The 6,264-nt window shown below is 41.3% G+C and overlaps 1 long non-coding RNA gene across 1 annotated transcript; it reads left to right on the top strand.

The window, feature by feature from the left end:
- The first annotated feature begins 3,389 nt into the window (after window positions 1-3,389).
- On the top strand, window positions 3,390-5,428 carry LOC125924671 (uncharacterized). The gene is made up of 3 exons (XR_007458512.1): window positions 3,390-3,492; window positions 3,617-3,778; window positions 4,548-5,428. It is a non-coding gene; the product is annotated as an uncharacterized LOC125924671 (long non-coding RNA).
- Window positions 5,429-6,264: the final 836 nt, after the last annotated feature.

Raw genomic sequence — 6,264 nt, 5'->3', positions numbered from 1 at the left:
AAAATTAATGCCTCGTTGCGAGACGGAATTTTCAGAGCATGCAAATTAATTTACCCTTTGCGAAATCTTATATTTGATATGCGTTTTATGTTGAGTACTTGACCTGCTGTTTCGCAAGTTATTTTCCATTGTGTTTGTTGAATTACTTCCTCTACTGCCCCACCACGTTGCACTTAGAGGATTAGGTATTAATTGAATGATGAGTGAAGAACACAGTTAACTACAATAGCAGGTGCCACTGGGTGTAAGTTTACAGCTCTACAAAACAAAAGGCTTTTGCTCATTTCAAATCCTGCTCCTAACCATGAGCCTGATTCCCCAGAAGTCGGAGAGGCTTTGTAAACCATAGAGTAAGCAAGAGAGAAACACCCTCTTTCCCATGTTAATTCATCCACAATTTGCAGCATTTGAGAATTTTTCTGGGGCTTGCTGGGGGGTGGGTCCTGGCCATGCATCTTGCTAAGCATTTTTCTCCCATGACCTTTGTCATCTTTTAGGGACACCAGTCTGGGCTCTTTTTCGGAAGGGCACAGAACAGCGTTTAGCACACATGGCTGGGAAGAAATGACCTTAGCAGGTTTATTCTTTGTTCTAGTGACCGTGAGGTATGGATTTAGGTAGGAGACGAGCGAAAAGCTGGGGAAGTTTTTCTCTCCCCTTCTCTCTCGAGAGGGGTTTTGGATGCTGTGGTGAAAGCATGGTAGGGAACAAAAAATGTCCTTATGTTAGTTCCCTCCTCCCTTAATGCACTCTTGCTTGACATCCTCAATTAACTGCACACTCACAGGACCATTGGAAGTATTTCGGCGACAACTCCCTACATTTTAACTGCTTCTCTGTTTCCAAGAAATCTATTTAATTTTCATACGGTATGAAGAGGGTGCTGAGCAGGAAATAAATTGTGACCTCCAATTTCAATAAGTGAATGTGTCAATTGTGACTGTGCATTCAGCACGTAGGAATACGAAGTGCTTTCTAAGACAGAACATACTGGAGAAAGCGTGCACGTCTAGTCGGAGAGACGCGGGGTGCGTGCGCCAGGCTGGCCCTTTGCTAAACCAATTGGACTTTCCCGCGAGTGCTTCCGTGTGGAAATGTACGCAGGATCTCTGGCAACTGGGGACACCCTGGCTACTTTCTTGCGCGCTGTAGCACAGGAATGCCCTGAATTCCCAGGGCATTCAGTTATCAGCGGCTCCCTAGGCATTCTGCTGACATATCCCTGGCTCAGAGATGCTCTCAGAGGTCTAGATGGGTAAGACACTTGTCACCTCTGTGCCCTCCTGGGACCTAAAGCAATGCAGAGTTTTGTTTTGGTTTGTTTTGGTTTTCTAACGAATGACTAAGAAACACATCTAAGGATAAATACCCGGAGTTTGCACAAAGCATCTAGCAAACAAGCCTGTGGGTCAAATGTTATTGCTCGTTTGGTGTTCAGAGCCACTGAAATTCTTAGCTCCCCCATTTCCTTATGCTAAAATGGTACTAGTAATCCTAAAGGCCTCCCAAATATTAGCTATAAATAATGCTTTGGAGAAGTTATCTAATTCTTAAAACTTTTCCTGTTTTTTTTCAAAGGTTGTGGTGTTTGCTTGTCGGTTGGTTTGCTTGTTTTTTTTGTTTTGTTTTGTTTTGTTTTGTTTTGTTTTGTTTTGTTTCGAGAGAGAGAGAGAGAGACAGAGCGAGTAGAGGAGGGGCAGAGAGAGGGAAAGAGAATTCCAAGCAGCCTCTGCACTGACAGCTCAGAGCCCAAAATGGGGCTCAGTTTCACCACCTTGAGATCATGACCTGAGCCAAAATCAAGAGTCAGATGACGCTTAACCAACTGAGCCACCCAGGCTCCCCGCCGGCTCTCATTTCTTTGTTTTCTCTATTTGCCCTTTTCCTTGCCCTCCCAAGATGCTCTGGTCTCCTACCACAGTGTTGTCCTGACTCAGCCTCTGGCACCTCTCCCTTTTCTTTCGTGAAATCATTCAAGTTCTTGAAGATGAGCCTTAGTTACTGTTCTTACCTGCCCTTCACCTCCGTTAACCTCAACGGCCTGAAGCTTCTCTTACTAGTTCATGGAGCAAAATAGGTCTTCAGTAAACGTTAATTTCCTCCCTGTGTCTTTTTTCTCTTCTGTGCTCCAAATGAACTTTTTGAAAAAGACTATATATTTAGAGCAATTTTAAGTTTCCAGAAAAATTGAGAGGAAACGTATAGCGATTTCCGTTATTTTTTCTGACCCCCACATTTATAGCCTCTCCCATCATCAATATCCCTACAGCAGTATATATTGTTACGATTGGTGAACCTACAGGACACGTCATTATCACCCACAGTCCATACTTTAGATTAGGGCTCACTTTTGATGTCGCACCTGCTATGGCTTGGACAAGGGTATAATGACACGTACCCACCATCACAGTGTCACGCAGAGCATTTTCACTGCCCTGAAATAGTCCGTGTTCCATCTATTCATTTCCCTGCCCTCCCCCGACTCCTGGAAATCACTGGTCCTTTTACCGGCTCCATAGTTTTGCCTTTTCCAGAACGTCGAATAGTTGGAATCATATCGTATGTAGCCTTTTCATACTGGCTCCTTTCACTTAATAATATACATTTAAGGTTCTTCCGTGGCTTTTCATGGCTTGCTAGCTCATTTCTTTTCAGCAGTGAATAATATTCCACAGTCTGGTTGTACCAGTTTGTTTTTCCATTCACCCACTGAAGGACATCTTGGTGGCATCCAAGTTTTAACAGTTATGAATAAAACTGCTGTAAACATCCACGTGCAGGTTTTTTGTGCAGACGTGTATTTACCTCTTTTTTTTTTTTAAGTTTATTCATTTATTTTGAGAGAGACAAAGACGACATGAGTGGTTGAGAGGCAGAGAGAGAGGGAGAGAGAGAGAATTCCAAGCAGGCTCCGCACTGCCAGCACAGAGCCCCATGTGGGGCTCAAACCCATGAAACCGTGAGATCACGACCGGAGGTGCAGCCAAGACTCGGGCATGTAGGCCACTGAGTCACCCAGGCACCCCTATTTTCAACTTTTTTGAGTTAAACCTAATGAGCATGATTTCTGGATAGTATGGAAAATAACTTTTCGCTTTCTGATGGGGTAGTGTCTTCTTAGTATCGTCCACTCTTCACCTCTGCAGCATTTCCAACATTTTCGAGGACTTCTTGACGCCCTCCTCCGTGGGGTCCTCAGCGTGTGTCTCATTCTTTCTTTTGCCTCTGTGCCTAGAAAAATGGCACCTTCGCAGAGAAGTCTCTCCTTTCCTCCCTCCTGGAGTAGAGACACCCCCACCCCCATTATATTCTTTTAGGACACACATGTGTCCCCTGCAACACTTAATAATTTGCAAATACATACTTATTTGTCTTTTCGTTTAATTTTTTCCCCAGGACTGTGTTTGTGGCTGTTGTTTCCCACTGGCATGATAGCCTCAGCTGACGTTTTCCCCATCCATTCAGCTGCTGTAGCCTCGCGGTCTAAAAACAGTAAGTACCACATCGGACACACCGTTACTGGGGCATAATCATGCCCAATGAACGAATGACACGGACACATTGTTATTCACGTGCTTTTAGGAATAATACTTTGTTTCTCTTTTTTTTTCACCAGGACCATGGAAAGATTCCCCAGAGGTCTGTCATCTCTAACGGGCAGTCCATTTTTTATATTGCTGCCCGAATCATGTCCTTACATAAAAGTTAGGCCACGGAGGCTTCCTGCTTCAGACCACTACCAGTTGGCATCCAGTACCGAAAAGTAATCGCCATGAAGGTATGGGCCCGCCGCTGTAGTCTGGCTCGTGTCTCCCAGACCAAGTATTATGGGTGTTCAAGTCTGTTGAATTATTAATCAAGCCAGTAACACCTGCTTCAGACTTTCTAATATGTATCCTGATACGAGCGTATTCTTAATAGAGACATTTGGACTGCTTCTAAGTGCCTTGGAACAGGTGGAACAGATAACAGTTCAGTCGACTGTGTTATTTGACATCATGTAAATTCACACGGTATTCAAGTCGGTAAATGGATTTTTGTGTTCAGAAATTACCTAGAACCTGCCTAGTATTCACATCACTACGGCAAATGAAGGGAAAAGTATATTTTTACTGGCAAAGAGAAGAACTGCATGAGTCTCATGTAAGGAATCCAATTCTAAAGTGAAATATGAGAGCACGAGTAGTTTGCCTAGAGCCTGGGCCACCCATACCTGTGCCCGATCCTGCTCTTCGTCCCCAGGCAAACCATCAACAGTGGTTTGGAGATGGGTTTTGTCACACTTTTATAAGCAAAGACCTTTGCTATTATGGGGATGACATTTTCAGGAGGTAAGTCTTCTTGGGTGATACCGAATTTTTCCCTGCGTTTTAAAAGAGAGTGGGGTTCCAGTTACATAGAATGATTACAAACAGACTAACAACAAAGAGTTATCATCTAGTGTTGTTTTGTTCTTATGACAACAGGTAGGGTGTTTGATCATTCTGTTCTCTGAGGAAGGTGCCAAAGCATGAAACCAAAATAACGCACACCCTTGAACTTTTCAGATATTCACAGCGGACTGTTTTGCTTGACCACATCCATTTTACTGATATCTTTGGATTCGTGTAGACACTGACGACTAGATTTTACTCAGAGGTACTTTTTTGCTATGTTTTGCTTCCTGTTTTGCTATGTTTTAGGAGGGTCTTACTCCCAACAGGTGGACGTTGCAAAATCTGCAGACGTTGCAGAAACCCTTCCATTCTTTTTAACTGTTTATCCCGTTGTCGAAATGTGAGGATTAAGTACATCAAACTTCGAAACTGTGTCCTCGGTAATCAAAAAGTATTGAAACTATTAAAAGATAAAACTAAATTCAATTTATCGCTAGTGATCATACTTTTAGGACACGACGAATTCACGAAAATAGATGTAATCTTTAAAAATATGCTTTAAGGGGCCTGGGTGGTTCCCTCGGTTAAGCCTCTGATTCTTGATTTCAGCTCAGGTCATGTTCTCACAATTCGTGGGATTGAGCCTCACAAGTGGCTCTGTGCTGACAGTGCATAGCCTGCTTGGGATTCCCTCTCTCTCTCTCTCTCTCTTCCCCTTCCCCACTCATATGCTCTCTCTCTTTCTCAAAGTGAATACATAAACTTAAAAAAAAAATGCTTTGAATGATACATACAAATGGTGACCAAATGAGGACACTTGATTTCGTGACAAAAAATTCGATGTCTGCACCAACAAAAATTGCATTATCAAATATTCTTACTCTCCTGCTTGCAGTGCCATTTGAACTGCTCTTCCTCCATAGCTGTCTGGCAAAAGAATAAATGTATCGATCCTTGTTGAGGACAGATAACAGTTACTCCCCATGCATCCTGCACCTGCAAATTCCGAGAACAGAGCAAAACATCATTTCCCTCACTCGTGTGTTGTATGCTGTGCAGGATGAAAAATCAGGTTGCTAAGCAGGAAAAACTCTCCCCTTCCGTGTCCAGGTGGGTGTTTCACTTGAGGAAAGCAATACAAAATCAAGATTACTGTGTTTTGAAATTTTGAGGCTTTTGGATAAGTGACCTGTACGTGGATGGATGGGAAAAGTTGCACGTGAGAGTCACCGTGGAAATAAAAGAACCACAAAGTGTAGTTGGAGTAGGAACTCTTAGTGCTTATGAATCTGGTGCTATTAATTTGGTGCTGTACATGTTTAAATATCCTTAATAGAAATGATATATTTTTAAATGTTATGTTTTTATTAAACTTAATATTTACTATCTGTATGATTAAGGTCTTTAGAATAAAATAGTGTATTTCGAACATACATAGTACATGTAATTAAAATATAAAAATATATTTTAATATATAGTTTAATAAATACAACATATATTATTAACAATAAATATAAAGGTTAGTTACTATATAAAGTTGTAAATATGCAATAATACATGTAAAATACATATAAGTGTATCTATTTATATATCTAATCATTAATTTTACATTAAGGATGGTTCACTGATTATCTAATAAAAGAAGCATTTTGAATTTTCTTTCATCAGGAATACATTTATTTTATGGAAAGTTGTTTGGGTTTATAACAACACCAAATATTAACATGGGTTTCCATTTTTTAATGCAGGTTACTTATCTTGCATTCTTTTTCGGTAGTTATTCAAATTAAATAGCTAGCTTTGAACATAATGTTACAAACACTACGTATAGAATGAGTCTATGAATGCATTTGTGTGCAAGTGGTAATACTCGTGATTATCCAGACGG

Source organism: Panthera uncia, chromosome F2 (genome assembly GCF_023721935.1).
Source record: "Panthera uncia isolate 11264 chromosome F2, Puncia_PCG_1.0, whole genome shotgun sequence".
Classification (NCBI taxonomy): Eukaryota; Metazoa; Chordata; class Mammalia; order Carnivora; family Felidae; genus Panthera; species Panthera uncia.
Note: the sequence above shows the minus strand (reverse complement) of the source record. Positions and strands in the feature narration are given on the sequence as shown.